The following is a 24936-nucleotide window of genomic DNA, read 5'->3' as shown; positions in this document are numbered from 1 at the left end:
CTGAGAACTGATTCCAAGACTCATGCCCTAAGACCCTTCTCGACATAGGAAAAAAGCTCTGAAATAGCCTAATAATAGCCTAAACTAAATAAAAGTAACAGGTGACTCTGAGGCAGAGACTCGGTGCCCACTTGACCACCAGCTGACAGGCCCTTTGTGAGGATCTTGTTTTCCTGACACGGGCTGTGCTCAGGGAGCTTCTGTTACCTCCCTCCTTCGGTGCATTCCTGTGCCAGGCATTGAGCAAGACTGCGGGGCCACCAGGATGAACACAGTGTCCCTGCCCTGGCAAACACAACAGGGAAACCTCACAAAGACACCTTCCACAGTTCTGCAGCTCTTGCTAGGGACTAGCCAATGTCCTCGCACACATCCCCTGGGAGAGAAAAAGGAAATGTCTTTGACCACAGGGCTATTAGTGTAACTTTACCCTCTGGCTTCAAACTCTTGTCCATCTACCAAAACAACATATTATTGCCCTGTCATCAATACTAATTAGAAGGTATCCCTAGATATCACGCCTCCGGTGGAAAACCAGCAGCAGAGATTTGCTTCACCTGCAGCAGGTTATTCAGGTCACTTAACAGGGCAGGACAATGAAACTCCCTTCTTCTACCCCCTCTAATGGGACTTAGCCTCGGGTCCTACAAACCAAACAGGAACTACACACATGCGCTGCTTCTTTAAGATGTGAGATCTAATGAATTCTTTAAATTTGACTAGCTAAATCATTTCATCAAACCAGTGACCAAAAACTTACAAAAAGCAGGTCTACTCCCCACAACAGTACAAAATAACTTCACCCAATAAAGCAAGTTCTTCTGTCAAGCCACTTTGCCCAAAACTGAAGCCAGGTTTTCCAGAGCATTCCTAGAAACCCTAGTAGCATATTTTCAAAATACTCTGATTGTAAATGAATAAATGAGATCATTAACTTTTCTAAGGCCATGTTGCTGAGGCTGAAAATGCTATGGTTAAATAATGCCACAACTAGGAATTATTCCATTTCTCAAAACAAGATGCAGTTGTACTGTATTTCTACTTTCCAACGTTGGCAACAACCCATGATTAAAACCAAAACTATCTCTAAGTTTCATGTGTTATCCAAAAGTGTGCTTTACATCACCTGGCTTTTACAAAAGATCTGCGTTAGTACATGTTTTCATTAACAGAAAGAAATCCAAAGAGCATTTTCATTTTTGCGACAACAGCATTCAGCATACTATTGTATTTCGAGCCTTCACATCAGCCACTGAACCAAGGCGGGCAGACACAGAAGGTCTACACGTTACCGACCTGACTGCCCTGATGGATTCAGATGATGATGACGAATCATGTTAACAGATGAACCTCTTTCTCTCTATCGTACACACACCCCAGTCTCCCACCACGCCAGCCTCCAATGACTCACACTAACTAACACACCACCATCACCACCGCCTCTCAGCCTTCCAGTGTGCTCGCTGTCTTCCTGGTTCTGGTAAGTGAAACTACACAGTACAGACATTATTTCTACTTTATTTAGTCTGTGTATTTACCATGTCATTCCTGCTTTTACTCTATGTTAGTGTTATTTTAGGTTTTATGTGTTATTTGCTATGATCTGGCAGGTTACTTTCAGGGCTGTGAATACTAAAAAATTTTCCCACAGTATCACTCTCCGCTTCAGTGGCCCAGGGTTTTGCCGGTTGGAACCCTGGGCGTGGACATACCACCATGCATCAAGCCGTGCTGAGGTAGCATCCCACATGCCACAACTAGAAGGACCCACAACTAAAAAGACACAACAATGTACCGGGGGGCTTTGGGGAGAAAAAGGAAAAATTAATCTTTAAAGCACAGCATGGTGATTACAGTCAACGATGATGCATTATATACTTCAGAGCTAAGGGACTAGATCTAAATGTTCTCACCACAGAAAAGAAATAATAATTATGTGATGTGATAGAGGTGTTAGCTAACGTGGTGGCAATCATACTGCAACATATAAATGTCTCAAATCAACACTGCAATATATAAAAGTATAAATGTCTAAAATCAATTGTATCTCAACTTAAAAAAATAAAATTTAAAAAACAAAACATAACCTTATCAGATGAGAGGGGAGCACAGGGATCCTTTTATGAAAAAGCATAAAACAGGAGATGTAAAAACATTTTAATTTCAGTAAAACACAGCAGGCACAATTCTAAGTATTCTACAACCATTCATTTAACTCAAATACTTCAGTAAACACAATAACTGTAAATGCGATGTAAATGAATTAAGATCAAAGATATTCTAAAACTGAATGTTTTACTTTTCCAGCTTTATCATACAACTTGACATAGAACATTGTCTAAGTTTAAGGTGTATATCATGCACCTTAATTTCATTAAAATTGACTTTTTAAAAAAGCTACACTGTTACTAAGAGACAGAAAAATTCAAATTCATGGGACAGGAAACACGTACAAAGTAAACATAAGAAAGCTTGTGTAGGGGCCAGCCGAGTGGTGTAGTGGTTAAATTCACCAGTTCCACTACGGCAGCCCAGGGTTCACAGGTTCAGATCCTGGGTGCACACCCAGCACGGCTCATCAAGCCATGCTGTGGTGGCATCCCACATAGAGGAAGAAGATTGGCACAGATGTCAGCTCCATGACAATCTTCCTCAAGTAAAAAGAGGAGGATTGGCAACAGATGTTAGCTCAGGGCCAATCTTCCTCACAAAAAAAAAGAAAGCTTGTGCAGCAACATGACCCTCAGGAAGAGTACAAAGGAATACGAGCATTATCATGAACAATGACTTCACAAGGATAAAATATGGAATTCTGAATGCAACATGGCCTCAAAAACATCCAAATCAGAAACAGTATTACAAGGTAAAAAGGAAACACTGAGGATGCCAGGGGTGGGAGGTAACGGGGAGTTACTGTTTAATGGGTACAGAATTTCGATGTGGGAGGATAAAAATTTTCTGTGATGGATGGTGGTGGTGGACACACAACAATGTAAATGTACTTAATGCCACTGAACTGTACTCCAGGGTACATGTTATGTTACGTAAAAACGTAAGTTATATCGAAAGTTATACATAAAAGCTTTTTAAAGATTGGCACCTGAGCTAACAACTATTGCCAATCTATTTTTTTTTCTTTCTGCTTTTTCTCCCAAAACCCCCTCAGTACATAGTTGTACATTTTAGTTGTGGGTCCTTCCAGTTGTGGCACGTGGGATGCCACCTCAACGTGGCCTGATGACTGGTGCCATGTCCGCGCCCAGCATCCGAACCAGCGAAACCCTGGGCCGCTGCAGTGCAGCGGAGCTCACGAACTTAACCACTCAGCCACGGGGCCAGGCCCCATAAAAAGCTTTTTAAAAGTTTGTATATATGTTACACGTTAAAAGTTTTGTTGTTTATGTTTTTATAAATAAAAACTTTTTTTAAAAGATACATTCACAATCATATCATTAAGCAGACTGAAAATTAAGTTTGCCAGATTTGAGCACATTTAAGAAACTTGGTGTAATGGAACGTAAAATAGGGCCCTGCAGGTAACAATTAAGAAAATTCATGTTCTTACCAAGCACATGCACACAAGGTCAAGCATACTTAAACACCTAAGTTCTGGAACACTTACAAAAGCAATGGAATCAAAATAGAAAACTATCACAAAACCACAAAGAAACAACTGTGGAAAGAAAACTCTTGTTTTTAAGACAGCCCTTGGGTCACAGAAATCATAAAGGAAACCAAGAAGTATTTAGATGAACCTGAACTACGTATCAACTTCACCAACTGACCAAAATGAACTTTGGAAAGCAATGTATAACCTTAAATACATTAATAAAAGCTCCAGATAGGGCCAGCCCAGTGGCGCGGCAGTTCAGTTCACACGTTCTGCTTCAGCGGCCCGGGGTTCACCAGTTCGGATCCTGGATGCAGACCTATGCAACCTAAGTCATGCTGCGGCAGGCGTATAAAGAGTAGAAGAAGATGGGCACAGATGTTAGCTCAGGGTTAATCTTCCTCAAAAGAAGAAAAAAAAGCTCTAGATGCTAGCAGTTAGGAATGCAGAACAGACTATAACCAGATTTCGCATTTAGAACATCAATATGTATTTTTCTCAAACCGATTCCCAGCACTTTTTAAAAGAATTACAAATTACGGGGAGAAAAACTATATGGTTATTATTTTCTTGTAATTCTTCCAACTTAACATCAAAATCCAATCAGCTGTGCTACATACATAACAAAGATAAACTATTAACTGGAGGATGGACCTGAGGGTACGTGGTTATTCACTGTACAGTGCTTTCAACTGCTTGAGTATGTTCGCCATAAAATATTAGGGAAATTGTTTTAAATGCAATCAGTTACAAAATATGGGAGTGAACACTCAATTACAAAGGTTTCCTCACTGGTAACTACAGCATTGGAAGAGCATTGGTTGGCTGGTGAGAGGCAAGTTCAGCCTGGAAATTACTACCCGCACAAGAGTTGGCTGATTCTCAAGATCAAGGAGCATAGTAGGGGCCGGCCCAGTGGCCAAGTGGTTAAGTTCGCGCACTCCGCTTCAGTGGCCCAGGGTTTCACCAGTTCGGATCCTGGGCGCAGACATGGTACTGCTCATCAAGCCATGCTGAGGTGGCATCCCACATGCCACAACTGGAAGGACCCACAACTGAAGATACACAGCTATGTGGGGGGGGGGGGGGGGCCGGCAGGGGGAGTGGGGGGGGGGGCTTTGGGGAGAATAAAATCTTTAAAAAAAAAAAAAAAGGGCATAGTAACCTTCCAACTTCAGGAACTAAAACCTGACTATGGACCACAACACAGCAAGAGCAGCCAGGAAGCAGGAGAAAAACCAGCACCCTTTCAGCTCTATTTCAAAGGGCTACTAATTAAGTATGTAAGGTTATTTTCACTTTTGAGCTCCAGCTGCTGCTGCACAGATCTGTGGGGACACCTTAGCAGTGCGTAGCAGTGACAGAACACAGGGGAAACTATGCCAGTCCATCGTTCCCAAAAGAACAAGGGGAGAAATCTCAGGATGAAGCTCCCAATTCCTAACGGTTGAACCACTACCTGAGCCACTGCTTACACATCTTTGCTACCAATTCAAAGCATACGTTCTCATAAATCCATACAGTTTGTCCTGTATTTGCACTAATGTGCCTGTGTTTGTGCAAATGACGTGGCAGAAAGATCCTCAACGCAGTTAGTTCAGACAGGGGAGATGAGTTGAAACTCAGGAGGCCATGGTGGTGAAGGCTATGATCACTTAACCACCTAAAACTTCCCCCTGGAAGATCTTTCTATGCCACAAGGACAGTCACCACGACGGGGACTGAGGGAATATATGAGCATCATCAAGTAACAGCTCCTGGAATGGTGGCTGCTTTCGTCTCTTTCTAAATGAAGACTACCCCATGAAGAAAGCTCAGAGGAGATCCATCATCTGAAGAACAGTCCAAAACCTCACCCTCTACCATCTCTTTTGCAAAAACTGTTCATACTTACCACCTTCTCTACTCCCTCTTCCAGTCCTGTCCTGCTCTCATCCACCACTTGAAACTTACTTTTTTTTTTTAAGATTTTATTTTTCCTTCTTCTACCCGAAGCCCCCCAGTACATAGATGTATATTCTAGTTGTGGGTCCTTCTAGTCGTGGCATGTGGGATGCCACCTCAGCATGGCTTGATGAGCGGTACCATGTCCGCGCCCAGGATCCAAACCGGCGAAACCCTGGGCCACCAAAGCGGAGCAAGCGAACTTAAACCACTCAGCCATGGGGCCAGCCCCATGAAACTTACTCTTGTTTAAGGTCAAAAGGAAAAGCCTCCCATGCTAACATCCAATAGACATTTTCAGGGCTCACGCTATTTGACTTTCCAAAACCCTAAACATACTTGGGCTTTCTGGTCACATCAGCTTCTGATTTGTTTTCTGTATGCCAACTTGCCCCCCTCAACTAGACCTGTGAATAATAATGGGAAAGCTAGGGGCTCAAAGCCCTCTTCCCATCCTACATTGTTTTCATCTCCTCCCATTATTTAAATACCATTTATTTAGCAATGATTCCCAAATTTAAGCTCTAATTCTAGGTCTCTCTTCGGCACTTCAGACACAAATAGACAGATGGCTGCCTGACACAGCCACTTGGACGTCTGACAGACATCCCAAATAGAACATGACCAAATTTAACTCCTGATCCTCCCCTCTCCCCAACACCTGGTCTTTCTCTAGTGAATTCTACCTTGAGCTCTCAAGCTGCTTGACTGGAAACTTCCACTGTCACCAACATCACTACATACCCGCATACACACAAGAAATTAATCCAGTTTTGCCTGGTCTATCTGCAAAATATGTCAAACCCATTCACTTTTCTCCATCTTCATTCAACGGCACCAGCATCTCTTACCCTGAAATGCTGTGGGATTCTCCTAATTTATTCAAGCCCTCACTTCTCACAGCCAAGGTAAGCTTGTAAATATGCAGATGCTATCACAACAGATACAATACCGTGTCCAGCAGCAGACAAAACCAGCTACGAAAGACACTGTTGGCTCCACTGGGATTAGACGGAAGGAAAAATTACTGTACTGGCTATAGGTTCAGGGCAGGGAAGTGCAAGATGTGCCTGGGACATGCAGTCAAGCAAGAAAGTAAAGAAACAAGCAAAAAAATGATAGGTCTTGTCAAGAAAAACAAGGAATTACTGCAGAACTGTACCAGCATGGAGATGACTGACAATAAATGACAACTAAATGCTATCTGGACTCCTGGACTAGTGTGTGGAGCAGTTAAAGGACATTAGCGGAAAAACTGCTGGGATGCAAATACAGGCTGTAGTTAACAGTACTGTACCAATGTTAATTTCTGAGTTTTGAAAAATGTACTGTGGGGCCGGCCCATGGCCAACTGGTTAAGTTCGTGCACTCAGCTTCAGCAGCCCGGGGTTTCACCAGTCTGGATCCTAGGCACAGACATGGTACCACTCATCAAGCCATGCTGAGGTGGCATCCCACATGCCACAACTAGAAGGACCCACAACTAGAGTATACAACTATGTAGGGGGGGATTTGGGAAGAAAAAAGCAGGAGAAAAAAAAGATTGGCAACAGTTGTTAGCTCAGGTGCCACTCTTTAAAAAAAATTAACAAATTTTAAACTCAAAAATTGCTCTGTAAAGACAATAAAGTGAAAATATCCTAAGGTCTAGAAATAGAGATCCAAAGGTACTGAGGACCTTGGACATCGAAGAAACCTGAAAGTGGGCTTAAGTACTGATATCACAACCACCATGTAGTGTTTGTCACATTCATTTCTCATCGCTTCAGAGTAATTAGAGATAAAAGAAACAATTTAAAACTTGACAAAATCCACAAAGATTAACTGCATTCAAATTATTTATGATTAACCCCAGAGCTTAACACAAAATAAAAGGCCACCTATACATTTATATCAGTAACTTCCCTGCAGAACTATTTCTAAATATTAACACCATGTTTTTTAAAAAACTGATAAATTTATACACTAAATGTCCAACTGATTGTATAGTATCAGATGATAAAAGCAGCCAGAAAATTTAGAAATATGACCCTATTCCAAAATAATTTTAAGTAAACTGCTGCTGAACCAGAAGATGCACAAGGAGGTATAAACCAGCATTATTTTATACACAAAGACTACTTCCCCAGTCACAAACTAAGTTGAATCTTTAACAATCTTTCTAAAGCATCAAATATAGGCACTTATTTTCAAAAAGATGCCATCTGTGCAAACAATGCATTTTATTTTATTTTTTTTTAAAGATTTTATTTTTTCCTCTTTCTCCCCAAAGCCCCCCGGTACATAGTTGTATATTCTTCGCTGTGGGTCCTTCTAGTTGTGGCATGTGGGATGCTGCCTCAGCGTGGTTTGATGAGCAGTGCCACGTCCATGCCCAGGATTCGAACCAACGAAACACTGGGCCGCCTGCCGCAGAGCGCGCGAACTTAACCACTCGGCCACGGGGCCAGCCCCGCAAACAATGCATTTTAAATGGCCTTCACCTACCTAAGAATAGCCGACCCTCCTTGCTTCCCAGCTAAAACTGCAGGTGTAAGCCTGTGAGGATGAGTGAGAACTAGCTCTTCAGTTCTCACCTAGGACTTAGCACTACAGACACCCACATACAGAAAGAGAGCCCAAGAGACAGCCTCTTGACCTACATTCCTCTCCTGATCGAACATGTTCAATGGACGTTACAGGGGATAGATAATACCAGCACATGGGCACTCAGAGGGACTCAGAAGCTGACTCGATTTGCCTTCCCTTCTCAAGGGTACCCAGATCAAGGGAGCAACACGGCTCCCTCCTCACAGCCTCCCACTATCTGCAGGCACTGCCAGGAAAAAGTGGCTTCTCTCTTGCACCCAGAAGCCAATGCCTGTTCCCCTCAGCACGCTGAAAACTAACGCAGGAATCAAAGGAAGTGATTTCTATGACGGAACAATACACGAAAGAGCAGACACGTAAACACAGGTGTCCACAAGGACTTCAGGCAGGAGGGAACTGCACTCGGAAAACACCTTCTAAAATGCACTGTCCAATATAGTATCTGCTAGTCAGATGCAGCCATTTAAATCTGAACTTATTAAAACGAAATATAGGGGCTGGCCCCATGGCCGAGCGGTTAAGTTCGAGCGCTCTGCTTCGGGGGCCCAGGGCTTCACTGGTTTGGATCCTGGGCGCAGAGCTGGCACTGCTCATCAAGCCATGCTGAGGCAGTGTCCCACATGCCACAGCTAGAAGGACTCACAACTAAAAATATACAACTGGCACATACACTACAACACTACAAAACACGCAAGTTGAGATTGCAACTGGAACCCCAGCAACCGCAGGACTCACCCCTGGGCGGAGCTCATCCAATAGTTAAGTCAAGGGTGCCAGAATCAATCCCTAAAGTCTAACTTTTATAAACTTACAAGTTTCATACTTAAAATGGTAAACTCAACAGAAGCATTTACTTTCCCTCCTCCTGAAACATCCATAAAAGATTTTCCTTAAAAATACAAAAACAGACGTCTGCTTTCTAGTCCCGCACGTAAGGAGCTATGACGTCACCCCTCCATCCTAATAAGGAGAAGGTGAACAAACTGAAAACTTGACAAGTCGTCTTAGATCTGTCACAGAAGTGAGGTCTGCCCCCCGAAACTGAGAGACACTTCAGCAGATAGAGAGAATCACAACTTGCCAGAGCAAAAGAAACCTCGGCGAAAGAACCAATACCAGGATAGGAAACTTGAACTGCAACTGACAAATTGCTGGCAGCTTGGAGTGGACAAGTCGGAGCGTTAACAACACATTTTTGTGAGTTTTACCTCCAGGGGCTCTATCAGGTCCCCACACTAAATATTTGAGAAAAACGTGCTTGCCGAGGAGAAAAGGAACCATTTAGAAATACTAGAACATTTTGTTCTTAACAAGGTCTGCCCTCAGGGGAAACTCTTTTATCAGAGCCTAACCCACGTGAGGGCAGGGGAACACCCAACTCCAGTCCCCCAGCCATCCTGTCCCACCCAGGAGAGAGGAGGGGAACTGGGAAGTACTAGTGAAGTTGGCAGTCCAGACGCACAAGCTCCGTAGAAGACTGAGACCTACTCACAGACTATAGAAAGCCCCCCAACACACACTTCCCCTCACCTCCACATTCCTGAGGGGTCCTTACAGCAGTTCCTTTTACCCAGTACATCACATCCACCATCTTTAACAAAAAATTACAAGGCATACTAAAACGCAAAAAGCAGTTTGAAGAGACTGAGCAAGCATTGGAACCAGTCAGATATGGCAGGAAGGGTGGAACTACCACACAAAGAATTTTTTAAAACTACAATTAATACGCTAAGAGCTTTAACGGAAAAAGCAGGCCACATGCAAGAACAGACGGATAACGTAAGAGATGGAAATTCTAAGAAAGCATCAAAAAGAAATGCTAGAGATCAAAAACACTAACAGACATGGGAAATGTCACTGGTGAGCTTATTAGTAGACTGGACAGGGCTGAGGAATCGAACAACAGAAACTTTGAAACTGAAAACAGAATATCCAAGAGCTGCTGGCCAACTACAAAAGATGTAATACACACGTAATGGAAATACCAGAAGAAAAGAAGCAACACTCCAAAGCATAAATGAACCTTAAAGCAATTTGAAGCAGTAATGATTGAGAATTTCCCTCAAATTAATGTCAGACACCAAACCACACATTCAGGAAGATCAGAGCACACCAAGCAGGATAATGACCAAACAAACTACACCTAGGCATATCATATTCAAACTTTAGAAAATCAAAGAAAAAAATCTTAAAAGAAGCCAGAGGAAAAAACACCTTACCTATAGGAAAGTAAAGATAAGAATTCCATCCATGCAAGTTAGAGTGGAGTAAAACGTTGTAGTGTTGGTGTGGGGGGAACCCCACCAACCTAGAATTCTGTACCCTGCAAAATTATCCTTCAACAGTGAAGAACAAATTGGGGCCGGCCCCATGGCCTACTGCTTAAGCTTAGTGCACTCTGCTTTGGCAGCCCAGGTTTGGTTCCTGGGCACAGACCTACACCACTCGGCGGCAGACATGCTGTGGCTGCAACCCACATACAAAACAGGAAGATTGGCACAGATGCTAGCTCAGGATGAATCTTCCTCAAGCAAAAGAGGATTGGCAACAGATGTTAGCTCAGGGAGAATCTTCTTCAGCCAAAAAAAAAAGTTAAGAATAGAGACTTTCTCTGGTAAACAAAGCTGAGGAAATTTGTTGCCAGCAGATCTGCCCTGCAAGAAATGTTAACAGTTCTTCAGAGAAAAGGAAAATGATATAGGTGAGAAACTCAGATCTACAAAGAACAGAGAAAGAACAAGTGTCCGTAAAAGAAAAACTTATTTTTCTTATTCCTAACTGATCTGATAATTCATTCAAATAATAACAACACATTTGATTATATGAGCTTATGTGACTACATATGCTTATGTGAGTGAAATGAATGACAATGATACAAGGGCAGGGAGGGGAGAATTACGAATATCTGTTATTAAAAGGTACTTGCACTACCGATGAAACTGTACAGTGTTATGTGAATGTGCACTTGGATTAGCTGTATGCAGACACTGCAAACTCTAGGGCAACCATTAAAAAGGTAAAAAAAAAAAAAAGTATAACATACGCTAGCTAAGGAGAGGAAAATGGAATCATATAAAATGTTCAATTAAAACCAGTTTCTAAAATTTACCCTTTTTCCCTCAACCTCCATAACCAATCACCTATCAATCACCAGTTACCCACTCTGCCCTGGTTTAGACTCTCACCATCTGTCAGCTACACCACTGCAAAAACAAGTTCCACAATACCCATGAGGCAGACCTGTGCTCTAGCCAAAACCCTTCAATGATTCTTACCATTTAAGATGGCTTTAACCAACCTCTGGTCTGATTTACTTACATGCATATCACCTTTACTCTTTCTCTTGTTTTACACTTTTATAAGTTAATTTGTTAATGGGCACATTGTAAAATCCATAAAAATCACAAGTTAGAAATGCTAGTTATTTTTACTGCAACAATATGTAACTATTAAAATGAAATAAATTTCTTTAGTGTACTACCAAAAATCATTATATGTGCCACTTGACAGGGAAAACTCAAGACTCCATTCCACAGCATCCAAGGCCATGACCCTGTCTGACTTCATATCCTCCCTGATGCTATCCTATGTGCAAAGCAGACTCCATCACCTGCCGACTACAGACAATGCCTCTTGTCTGCACTCTGGCCTACCCTTGCACCTCGCAGGTGCATTCTTCATCCTCATCCCAACTCCAGGTTACCTCCTCTCTTCTGAGGACACACCTCTGTATACCTTTCTTTACAATGGGACTGCATCTTACACACGCCTCCATTAAAACATTGATCAAGTTATCACACCCATCACACATTACACTGGGTTTTTTAACACTTTTTACATCGTAAGCTCCTTGAGGGCAGGACACATGTCATTTTATTTTTAGAGCTCAATAATACAGTCCGCGGTAAATAATGAAGCTTATTGAATTAGTGGGTACACAGAAGAAAGCTTTTAACTACAGAATGTCAGAAAGATACTAATGTTTCCTCATATTCCAATCGGTGAATAAGCCAAAGGCCCATATATTCATCAAGATGCATGTTTAAATGTATATTGTACTCAATAATGTAAATATTGGTGCAAAAGAGTTTATAATCACTAATTAAATTTTTCAAAGGTTTCACTTTTTTTTTAAAGATTGGCCCCTGAGCTAACATCTGCTGCCAATCTTTTTTTCCTTCTACTTCCCCCCAAAGTCCCCCAGTACACAGTGGTGTATTTTAGTTGTAGGTCCTTCTAGTTGTGGCATGTGGGATGCCACCTCAGCATGGCTTCATGAGTGGCGCTAGGTCCGCGTCCAGGATCCAAAGCGGCGAAACCCTGGGCCACCACAGCAGAGCCCGTGAACTTCACCACTCGACCCCAGGGCTGGCCCCTCAAAGGTTTCACTTTTGATGGCTTTAGCAAATTAATGAATATTTTGATTGGCTGGTACTGTTTTCTATCCCCTTAGTCTTTCTAACTCTTTTTTGGCAAATAATTCTCCGTCAGGACTAAGGAAGCTGTAACTACCTACTGGCCTGGTGGTCAGCTCTTTGGTCACTATCTGAGTTGTATTTTTATTTTAAGATTTTATTTTTCCTTCTTCTTCCCAAAGCCCCCCAGTACATAGTTGTATATTTTAGTTGTGAGTCCATTTGTGGCACGTGGGACACCGCCTCAGCATGGCTTGATGAGTGGTGCTAGGTCCGCACCCAGGACACAAACCGGCGAAACCCTGGGCCGCCAAAGCAGAGCACACGAACTTAACCACTGGGCCGTGGGGCCGGCCCCTGAATCTCACCTTTAAAATCATTCTTTCCATGTTCTGCATTCAGCCAAATGATACTACATGTGACATGAACACACCTATTGCCTACAGAAATAAAATCAACCGCTGAAGTAATGACAGAACTGGAGCTATTTAAATTAGTATCTCTCTCTCTTTTTTTTCTTTTGGTAGAGCATGCAAAGTTGAGTTTGGCAAATAAAACATACATGTGAAATTGGGGGGGCTGGCCCCATGGCCGAGTGGTTAAGTTTGCGCGCTCCACTACGGCAGCCCAGGGTTTTGCTGATTTGGATCCTGGGCGTGGACATGGCACCACTCATCAGGCCACATTGAGGCAGTGTCCCACATGCCACAACTAGAAGGACCCACAACTAAAATATACAACTATGTACTCGGGGGATGTGGGGAGAAAAAGCAGAAAGGAAAAAAAAAAGAAAAAGAAGATTGGCAATAGTTGTTAGCTCAGGCGCCAATCCTTAAAAAAAAAAAATTGAAATTAAAAAATATACAATGATAGAATTATGTGACATAAGTGTTAGAAACACTACCATAGTAATCACACTACAATATAAAAATGTATAAAATCAATATGTTGTACACATCAAACTTACACAGTGTTATGTCAATTATATCTCAATACAAAAATAAAAAATAAGAAAAGGGGGCTAGAGGAGTGGCATAGTGGTTAAGTTCATGCACTCCACTTTGGTGGCCCAGAGTTCGCAGGTTCGGATCCCAGGCCCAGACTTACACACCATTCATCGAGCCATGCTGTGGCAGCATCCCACAAACAAAACAGAGGAAGACCGGCACAGATGTTAGCTCAGGGACAATCTTCCTCAGCAATAAAATAAATCAATGAATGAATAAAACAATTCAGGATAGATTATCAAATATATATATATACCTACAAAGACAAAAAAATGTAAAAGCAGAAACGAGCAACGGAATTGTCACATGAAAAATAGATACTAAGTCACATGAAAAATAGATACACTGCAGAAGCCCTTAAACAGCTTGGGAATTTTAAGTACAATTTCAGAAAAAAATTACTATTTACAGGCCATATTTTCCCCTTTTAAAATGAAGTGTTCTGTGTGGTGGAGGGCACGTGTGGTGAACGTACGAATATCCTAACACAGCTGACGTTTGAGCCCTGACCATACCCAGCACTAGTCTGAGCACTAGGTGGACACTGCTGCTGCCCTTATTTCTCCCTGGGGAAGCCTGAGGCCCAGAGCCTGCACATGGTCTAGGGTTACACACCACAGTGGGGAGCAAGATCAGACTCAGGCGCTCCAGCGTGAGCTGCCCTCTTCATCACTGCTGCAAGTAACTCTCTGGGGTAAGCTGTAGAACTTTCTGCATCAAAAAATGTATGTCTCTCTGAAAAAAAAAGACATTGCCTAACTGCCTTCCACATAGGCTGGACCAACATGCATTCTGACTAGTATTATTAGCCTTACGTTTTCCAGCCCTAAGAAACAATTACTACCCTGTCTGATATTTCCAACCCGTAAGTGAAGCCTGATCTGTCTTGTGCTCATGAAGTTAAGCATCTTTTCAGGTTCAAAGGCTATCTGTTAAGTGCTTCCTGTGAACTGCTCATCTATGCCCTTTGCCCATTTTTCTACTGAACTGTTGGCGTTTCCTAATTTTTTTGACCAAATCTTACAAAGGCCTTTATTGGAATCACTGAAAGCCAAGCCTTAACTATGTCTTCTATTATTCCCTCTTTTCAATGTGGGGATGCCCACCGGGTGTCATACACTGCTTGGGCTGGAAAAAAGCTTCTACCAACATGACTAAGTGCAACTCAGACTGTGAAATGAGTCAGGGAAAGCACAGAGCAGATACCAGGAACCGAGAGAAGTGCTACTGGCACAGGTGCTCCACAGAAAGGAACAGCATGCACAAATAGAAAACCCCAAAGATGGCTGTCTACCGAGAGAATGACTTTGTATGTACGAAAAAAGGGGAGCATGTCTAAATGAGGATTCCTAGGTCCATTCCAAAAGATGCCATTTCACCCAACAGTATGTTAGCCCGTGAACGTACATTTTAAACAAGCACCTCAGGTGACTCATACAAATATTCATCTACGATGTGAACCCAAAGCTGATGGTCCACTTAGGATAAATTTTGACTAGCCAAGCCAAATTAGCAAAATATTAAAATGTTACTATATACCCTCTATATGCCAGATACTGTGTATTCAATCTAGTCTTCTCCTGTGGTCTAGCAGTTAAGATTCAGCACACTAACCACAGCAGCCCAGGGTTCCCTTCCTGGTCAGGGAACCACACCACCCGTCTGTCGATTGTCCTACTGTGGCAGCTGCGTGTTGCTGTAATGCTGAAAGCTCTGCCACCAGTATTTCAAGTACCAGCAGGGTCACTCATGGTGGACACGTTTCAGCAGAGCTTCCAGACTAGGAAGAAAGACCTGGCCACCCACTTCTGAAAAAACTGGCACGAAAACCCTATGATTAGGAGCAGAGCATTGTCTGATACAGCACTCGAAGGTGAGAGGATGGCGCAGAGACTGGGCAGGGTTCCACTCTGCTGTGCACGGGGGGCACTGGGAATCGGAATGAACTCCATGCCACTAACAAGAGAAAGTCTTCCCCTGAAAGAGAAGCCTGCACCCACTACAGTGTACCCAAATGAACATGGAGGAGTTCCTCTCTGGAAAGATGAATTCTCACTTCATTAAAGCTACGCAGTCCTTCCAATGCAGAAGCAAGTCCTGTGGTCTAAAGCTGTGGATCACCCGAGAAGATAAGCTACTGAAGTATAGAGAAGTTTCTGTCCTCACCATACAACTAGCCACCACCGTGTAATGCGTTCTCTTTTCCCAGTCTGTAGATTAGCAACAATCTGCCATTTCTAACTCCTAGGGGTCCAACCCTGCCCATCCAAGACTCCTACTTTCTCCAAATAGATCTTACAAATACGAAAAATGGGCTGGTTGGTGTATGTACATACACAGTACCCAAGATGCTCCTTCAGGGTGAAGGCTGCTAGTTCAAATACCCACCTCTCTACCACTGCTTGCACTTTTAACCAGTGTACCATTACATCAACATCCCCAAACAGAAGTTCTGCTTCCCAAAGCTAAATCAGCTAGCATATCTCCTGCACAATTACTCTACAACTGAATTATACTGTGATTATGCGCATTTACAAGTTTCACTACTAGAGAGTTCTTCAAGATAGAATTCTAAGTAAAATGAATCTAGATCATTCTTGCTAAGTCTCTCAGATTTCTTTTTTTCTTTTTTTTTCTTTTTTTGCTGAGGAAGATTAGCCCTGAGCTAACACCTGTGCCAATCTTCTATTTTGTATGTGGGTCACCGCCCCAGCATGGCTGATAAATGGTGTAGGTCCATGCCCAGGATCTGAACCCATGAACCCAGGCCACTTAAGCAGAGCATGCCAAACTTAATGACTAGGCCACAGGGCCGGCCCGAGATTTTCCTTTTACTACCAAGAGAGAAAAGGTGCAGAGATTTCCCAACAAATCTGCCTTTACTTCCATTCCTGTATATCATTGGAAAGGTACTCTACAGGTTCCCAAACATCTGGGTAACCTTCAAAAACTCACTTTATTCACTTTTGACTTTCTGACCAATCTATATGTCACGTTTCTCTAAATACATGGATCAGGGGGTGGCCTCGTGGCCGAGGGGTTAAGTTCACATATTCTGCTTCAGTGGCCCAGGGTTTCACCGGCTTGCATCCTGGGTGCGGACATGGCACCACTCATCAGGCCATGCTGAGGCGGCGTCCCACATGCCACAACTAGAAGGACCCACAACTAAAAATATACAACTATGTACCAGAGAGCTTTGGGGAGAAGAAGGAAAAATAAAATCTTAAAAAAGAAATACACAGATGATTAAATCTCTCTAGTAGAGGCCGCTGAATCAAATACATACCATCCCATATCAACTGCATGCAAACCAGTATGCAGTAGATGAAATCTCTAGCCACAATGATAACTCTTCCCCAAAACAAAGATGTAAATTAAATGTAACAAAACATCCAGGAACACCACTAAAGCAGTACAAATTTAACTACTCCTCCTCAAAAAAAAGAAAGCTTCAGAAATGATCCGTATGGGATAAAGTCAGGATCAGACAGCCTGAGGGCTGGCTCATAGAAAAAGTGGGACCAGAATTGTCTCTCTCAAGATCCTGTTTATCTACAGGGTGCTATGTGACTTCAGAGCCACTGCTTCTCCTCCACGAAACTGCATCCACTATCAGTTTTGACTATAAATAACACAAAATTTCAGCTACTTGAGGTGCTCCGTGATGAGTAAGCTCTAAAAAGTCAAGTTTTATGCACAGTTCACCTTGCCCCTTTTAGTTACAAAGTCATGATTTTAATCATTTTCTAGAGAACTTTTTAGTCATTACACATGCCCTGTGTTCTTAACAAAATTGAGAGAATATATGTGCCCAACATGATCGTTCCAAATATTACCAGCCTTCGAGGCCTGTACAGATTATCCTGAGACAGGTTCAAGCGTGGAGTGTAGACTTAGATATCTCTACATTCTGAGTCCTACTGGACTCACAAATAAGGCATTACTGGACATAACTGACCATCTTTCCACCCATGAGACCTTTCTCAAACATCTCTCCATCTACCATCTAAGAAAACGCGCTCTGCTTAGATAGGAAAAAAATGCTCCTTTGTTCCTTTCCAATTCATGAAAATCAACACTGAAAATGGAGCCGAAGGAGGGGGAACCCTTCCTTCTTCCAGAAAGCCTTATTATCCACCCATAGATTACTACTCATTATACATTGTTTTAAGTATGTTGACGTAAATAATCCATAACCAATCTATAAATCAAAATTGGGGTGAGCTTATTTTGAGCCAGACATGAGGACCACATAGCCTGGGAGAGTCCTTCCACAAAGGAAGGGAGCACTCCAAAGAAGTGGGATGCACTGAGTGGTTATATACCGTCAGAGAGCATGTATCGCATATGATTCAAACGTCCCTTTGACAATAGTCACAAGATCGCCCTGTTGCACAGGGCGATTGGTGGACACAGCAGGGGGCAGGTCTGCTGTCTGGAGCTGGGTGATCACAGGCGAGCCGGGTGGTCACAGGGTGGGCGCAGCAATCAGTTCCTAGCCTAGGGAGAGATGCTTATCCTTAAGGAAATGCCAATGTGGGGGAAGGTGCACCTTTATCTTAAGGCCATCTGGTCCTGTCTTTGGGACATAGCAAATGCTTAAAGCAGACAGAAATGCATGCTCCAGGGCCATGTTAAGCCCTTTCAGAAAAAACAAGGCCACGCCAAATTAGGTTTACACCAAATGGGCTTCCTCATATACTCTAATATCCTATTGTTTGCTGTTTGTTTATCAGTAACAATTCGATAATATGTCCACTGAAGACATTCTCTACCTTTAGCTTAAAAAAAAAAAATCAGAGGCCGGCTGCGTGGCCGAGTGGTTAAGTTCACATTGGCGGCCCAGGGTTTCACCAGTTCCAATCGTGGGAGCAGACATGGCACCGCTCATCAGGCCACGCTGGGGCAGCATCCCACACGCCACAGGTAGAAGGACCTACGACTAGAACAAACAACTATGTACCGGGGGCTTTGGGGAGAAGAAGAAGAAAAGATGGGCAACAGATGTTAGCTCAGGTGCCAACCTTAAAAAAAAAACCAGCAGATCAAAATTCTCACTAATTCTATTAACCTAGAAAAAGGGTAATTTAAAAAAACACTTTTTAAAAAATGTTTCATTCCTATTGTGGCAAGAAACTAGTTCAATACTATTTGCTTAATGGAATGGAAGCAGGCAAGAAGTTTAAAAAGAAATAAATGATAAATCTGGGAAAGCTTCCTACATGTCATTTCATTATCTGATGAACGCCCAGAACAAATTCAAAAACATAAAAGTGGACTATCGTTCCTTATCACACATCACCTACTTATATATTTTGTTCTTACCTGATATGCCTTGAAGTATTCCTGAAACAAACAAGAGAAGTTATTTCCTCTAACTCAAGATGCGAGACCATCCTTTCAACTGGCAATTATCACCTATTAGATAGGGACATGACTGACTTCCTTTCATCGATACACAACAGAACAGAGGGCCAGCCCCACAGCCGAGTGGTTAAGTTCACGCGCTCCCCTTCTGGGGCCCAGGATTTCCCTGGTTCGCCGGTTCAGATCCTGGGCACAGACATGGCACCGCTCATCAAGCCATGCTGAGGCGGCATCCCACAAGCCACAACTAGAAGGACCCACAACTAAAAAATATACAACTATGTACCGGGGGGCTTTGGGGAGAAAAAGGAAAAAATAAAATCTTTAAAGAAAAAAAAACACCGTAGAACACATGGCCAAGTACCCAGTCTCAGATACCTGTGAACTAAAATTTAACATTTTATATATTTATATATCTCTTTCTAACTTTCCTAAACTCTGAATCTCATTATTAAGTGCAGAAGAGTATCAGAACAAAGCAGGAAGGATCCTATTCATTATTTTCTGAGCACTCTGGGTCGGAGACAGTGCTACAGGCACAAAGGAACACAGCAGATTGAAGCCTACCCTGGAGGGAGGCACAGGAGCACCCCGGTGCCCACACGGAAATGCAAAGCAGACTCTGAACGCCGCTGGTGCTAAAGGTAGGAGCAGAATTTTAAAGGGCACTAAATCACATGCTGCCTGAGGAAATCAGAGACAAGAGATGCTTGCAAACGAGCTTAAGAATCCTAATACCTAGAGTATTTAGATACACAAGTAGTTCTACTGCCCCACAGCCATAAGCAACGCTTGCTGTTTTTAGAATGGCCAAAAAGTCCTTACAAACTTTAGACAGGATAACAATTCTAAGAGTAAAACCAAGCTATGCATAAATAAGATACAGCTTTTGAAATAAGGTATGAAGGATATAAACAAGACAGAACCTTCTCTGCTTTGACATATGTTGCAATCCTTAGAAATTTAACTATGTTTTCTCAGAAATTAATTTTCCCCACTTTAACAATAAGGTTTTTAAATTTTACTTCTTCTTAGGTAGGATATTAAAACAGAAAGGGAGGCCAGCCCTGTGGCCAAGTGGTTAAGTCCGTGCACTCCACTTCAGTGGCCCAGGGTTTCACCGGTTCGGATCCTGGGTGTGGACATGGCACTGCTCGTCAGGCCACACTGAAGTGGCACCCCACATAGCAGAGCCAGAAGGATCTACAAGTAAAATATACAGCTATGTACTGGGGGGCTTTGGGCAGAAGAATTATTAAAAAAGAGAAAAGAAAATGGCAACAGATGTTAGCTCGGGTGCCAATCTTTAAAAAAACAAAAAAGAAATCAAATTGCTTTAAAAAAAAAAAGCTGTGGGTCAATTGTGATTTTAAGTCCTCTAAAAACACAGAGTTTGAAAAAACACCATAGGGGGCCAGCCCCTTGGCTGAAGGGTTAAGTTCGCGCGCTCCGCTGTGGCAGTCCAGGGTTTTGCTGGTTCGGATCCTGGGTGTGGACACGCCCCCACTCATCAAGCCATGCTGAGGTGGCGTCCCATATGCCACAACTAAAAGGACCCACAACTAAGAATATACAACTATGTACGGGGGGGGGGGGGTTTGGGAGAAAAAGGAAAACAACAAAACCTTTAAAAAAAAAAAGAAAAAACACCTTATAATAAATATACAATAAACCATCAAAGTTTTCCTAGCTGACTTATCCAGTAAGTCATTTTCTCCAATTAGGCTTTAAATTGTCTTTCCATTCCTATATTACCATTTCCATCACTATTCTGATCGTCATCAGCTTCGCTTTTCTTCTCCCGTATCTCCCTTTCTCGAGTTGGAAGTTCTCTCAAACTCTATTCATGCAAGAGAAACGCCGCCTTTCTGAAGTCTCGCCCCATCCCATCCCAATGTACCAGTGAGCCTGCAGTTACCCTCCTTTCACCGCTAGGCGGTGTCCTGGACAAATTTAAACCAAACCAGATTTCTGACACACAATACCATGCTAAACCCTAGAATCATTTCCAAGTTGAAATAAAAACGCAGAAAGGAAAAAAACTTCTAAAAATCTTGTTAAGACATCAGCTTACAGAACAAAGGCTGGTCATATCCACTTACTCCTTACCAACAGACATCAGAAGATGTGTAACCACCCTCAAGCATTAACCTACATCGCAGCTGACCTTTGGCGCAGACATGCCGACTGCACTCCAGTGGAACCTAACAGGTAACACCGGTCTAAGTGACACGGTCAGGATTGCACTGCAATTCTGAAAAGCTGAATTAAAAATAATCTACCAAGTTTTAAAGTGTCCCCTTTAAAACTGTAAAAAATAACACATAAACCATCCCACCCCAACCTGGTTTTCGAGTTTGCTAAATTGAAAACTGTCAATGATGGTGAAGAGCACACGGTTGTATTTGTTTGAAACTGTCCAAAACAGAGTTAATAATTCTACTCCTGGTTCTACCCCCAAAAATAATGGGTTTGCTTAAAAAGGAAAGCTACTGTATGACACTTCATTGCCCATATCATACCAGAATTCTTTATCCATAATTCAGTCTTCAGAGTATTACTCAAACAGTACTCCCCACCCAGCCCTCCAGATAAGCCTCTGTCCTGCAGCAAGAAACACTCTCAAACCTACCACTTTCAACTCAAGAAAACAAATTTAAAACACTGATATTTTGAAAAGGATGCCGAACTCATCTCAAATTCTTTAAAGGCCCTTAAATTCCCAACTTTCTCATCCTCTACAGCACCACACTAAGCATAGTTAGGCCAATTTCAAAAGCCACCTTCTCAACCCCTTTTGTTCTCCCACTTCCCACCAAGTCATCCACACCTACTAACTACTACACCAAGCCAACTTACTCCCCAAACTCCTATTCTGCATAATGCAAAACATTCCACAGCTCCTCGATAGTGTGCACACTCATCTTTTTGTTACAGATCATACAAATACAAAAGTTGTAACCCCATGAGAGCTAAAGTTTCTTACTGGAAACAAGGAAAGTCTGGATTAAAACTTCCCCCAGTGGGGTGCACGGGGGGGGGGGGAGGATATAATTCCTAAACCATTTTTTATATGTATAATTATGAGGGTGATTAAACCTGAAGAGTCAGCAAACAAAGTCAAACAGGACGGGTTTATCTTTCCCTTTTTTGGTCATTTAGTCTAACTTTTCTACTAAATCATTTAGTTGCCTTAAAAGATTCTAGTCATAAAATCTTACTACGAATCCACAACTGAAATAACAACGTTGAAACAAGCAGCGCTGCCCAACCCACCCTTCCCAGGCAGCCCCTGGACTGGTGGTCTCCACCGCCATTCCCTTTCCGCAGCTCACAGGAGCTAGTGAGTAACTAAGTTCACCCCTCAATACAAGGTTTGCAATTTACCCCTCTTTCGTCAATTCTTTCCTTACTTGGGCAAAAGTTGCTATAAACTCGACTTATGTAAACTGCGTTACACTTTGAAAGGAAACAAAGCGCAGCGGCTCTCTAAGTAGTGAGTTGAAAGTCAGGCATTTTGTTAATCAACAAACTTCCGAGAACTCCGCGGGGAGCTGTGGCCCCGCGGCTCCGCGTCCCCACGCGCTGCCCGGCCTCCGTGCTCGGGACGCCGCCTCGCACAGGCTCCCACTTTTCCTGTACACCTACCCCGCTCCTGGCCTTGGGGTCAGCTACGTGGGCCCTTCAAGAAAAAGCCAGCCTCTCCCGCTGTGAGCCCCGCGCGGCCGAGCGGGACGGGCCGAGCGGGGCCCCGGCCGCACACGGCAGGAGCCGGCCCCCAGCCCGCGGCGCACGGGCGGCACCGCCAACCGCCGGCGCGGGGACGCGGGGGCCGGGCGGGGAGCGGCGGCAGGTCGGCACGCGGGACCGAGCGCCGTCCGCGCCTCGGCGTCGGCCCCACACCCGTCTCCGGCCGCGAGCCCGGCCTGACCGCCACGCCGACCCCCGACGCGGCCCGTCCCCAGCCCCACACCGGCCCGACCCCAGCCCCGGCCCGCGACCCCCGGCCTCTGCCCCCCGCCTGACCCCCACCGCGACCCCAGCCGGCGCAGCCCGCCCCCGGCCCCACACCAGCCCTCCACGCCGGCCCCGACCCCGGCCCGCGCCCCCCGGCCTCCGCCCCCGGCCTGACCCCCACCGCGACCCCGGCCGGCGCGGCCCAGTCCGCACACGCGTTTCAGGCCCGGGTCAGGTCGGCGGCCCGCCCCTGCCCCGCGCGGACGGCGCTCACCGAGGACGCGGGGCCGGCGGCGGGACGGCGCGGCGGGAAGGGGCCCGGTCTCCCTCGGCTCCGGCGCGGCGGCGCTGATGACGGTGACGGCTGCTCCTAGCGCTTTCCTTTCTCTCCTTTCTCCAACAACAAACAGGAAGTGCGTCACGCAGCGGCGGCGCGGCGACGTCCACTTCCGCCCGGCCCCGACGCCGCGCATGCACGCCGCGCGCCCCGCCCCGCCTTCCCGAAGGTTCCTCCCGGCCGGTCCCCGAGTCCCGGCTGACCGCCCACAGCGTGCAGCCGGAGGCCCCCGGCGCGGAGGCGACGGAGCCCGGGGCCTGTCGGGGTCTGGCTGGGTTGGAGTCGAGTCCGCACGCTGTGGCCGCGTGCTGGGGGGCTGGCCCGCCGCCTCTGGAGCTGGCCGGGCGCCGCGGTCCGGACGGAGCCCCCGCGCGTCTCTGCGGGCCTGCCCTCCGCTCCGGGCCGGGCTGGGCCGAGGACGCCGCGTGCGCGCCCGGTCCGATGCGCCGGTGCCGGCTCGGCCTCCCCGCGACCCTCCGCGGGGGAGGCTTGGGTGGGAGACAGGGGGCGCCCCTTTATAGCAGCCGGTGCCCGGCCTTCACTGCTCCTCTCGTTCTTCCTGCCTCCGAGCCAAGGATTGCTGCTGGGGCGTGGGAACTGGCCACCCCAAGATGTGTCTCTTTGGCATGAGGATTATCTGGGGCTGGTTCCTTTTAAAAACTACTGACATGGGAAAAGCTCTGAAAACCGAGCCGACGTAGAACTTCCCGGTTGTAGGAGAGATTTACATGTGTAAGGGGATCTCCCTCTGTGTACCAGGAAGAGGGGGGATGACCTTATCTCTGGAAGCTCTTAACAATGGGGAAGGCAAACACTTAAATCTGCATGATAACCCTCCCCTTGTTGACAGTGCTTTTCTGGTCATCTCACATAACTGACTCCCTCCACCCCCAACATCCTCCTTTGACTTCAGCTGAAGATGGAATTTAAGATGAGAATCTCCCTCATTTTGGCAAGTTACTCAGTTTTCCGGAGGGTCTCCCATGTATACGGGTTATAAAGCTTTGTTTGATTTTCTGCTGTCATCCTGTCTCACGTGAATTTAATTCATAGCCGGACCAGAAGGATCTAGAGTGGGTAGAGCATTTGTCTTCCTCCCCCACACTGGATAGTGTGCTTATGCAGTTCTTGTGTTTCTTAAGCCTTCATTGGGTTACTTAGAGCGTATCGTTTTTAGCAGATGACCAGTTAGCAAAAGAAAACAAAACGGGCCAGCCTGGTGGCGCAGCAGTTAAGTTCGCACGTTCTGCTTTGGCGGCCCAGGGTTCACTGGTTCAGATCCTGGGTGTGGACATAGCACTGCTTGTCAAGCCATGCTGTGGCAGGCATCCCACATATAAAGTAGAGGAAGATGGGCACGGATGTTAGCTCAGGGCCAGGCTTCCTCAGCAAAAAGAGGAGGCTTGGCGGCAGATGTTGGCTCAGGGCTCATCTTCCCCTCTTAAAAAAAAAAATTTAAAAATATATAGTGAAAAAAAAAAAGAGTTTTTCAGCTGAGTCAATTCTCTCTTCTCTTCTGGTTCTGTAAATGCCTGGTCAAAAGGTGGGAATGACAGAATATTTGGTTTTACTGTGGACATCTCATGGTAACACATAAGGTAATCCCAGCAGAGCCTGGAATTTCATTCAGGTATACGCAGTTTGGCACTGTCACATGTAACCGCATCTACCAGCAGTTTGGTGGAGGTTTGTGTCCCTTGCAGTATT

The 24936-nt window shown here is 44.7% G+C and overlaps 1 protein-coding gene across 6 annotated transcripts in view; it reads right to left on the bottom strand.

Moving 5' to 3' along the window:
* The window catches only part of DNAJB6 (DnaJ heat shock protein family (Hsp40) member B6), a 90211-nt gene extending 66575 nt beyond the window's left edge, over window positions 1-23636 (bottom strand). For 2 of the 6 annotated variants that reach the window (XM_023640118.2, XM_023640121.2), the window contains exon 1: window positions 23167-23363. The gene's annotated coding sequence lies outside the window, so the exon portion shown is untranslated. Of the gene's footprint in view, window positions 1-22583; window positions 22797-23166 lie in introns of those variants that run through there. The other 4 variants (XM_023640120.2, XM_070266122.1, XM_023640119.2 and 1 more) reach the window with 4 other exon arrangements.
* Window positions 23637-24936: the final 1300 nt, after the last annotated feature.

Source organism: Equus caballus, chromosome 4, assembly GCF_041296265.1.
Source record: "Equus caballus isolate H_3958 breed thoroughbred chromosome 4, TB-T2T, whole genome shotgun sequence".
Classification (NCBI taxonomy): Eukaryota; Metazoa; Chordata; class Mammalia; order Perissodactyla; family Equidae; genus Equus; species Equus caballus.
Note: the sequence above shows the minus strand (reverse complement) of the source record. Positions and strands in the feature narration are given on the sequence as shown.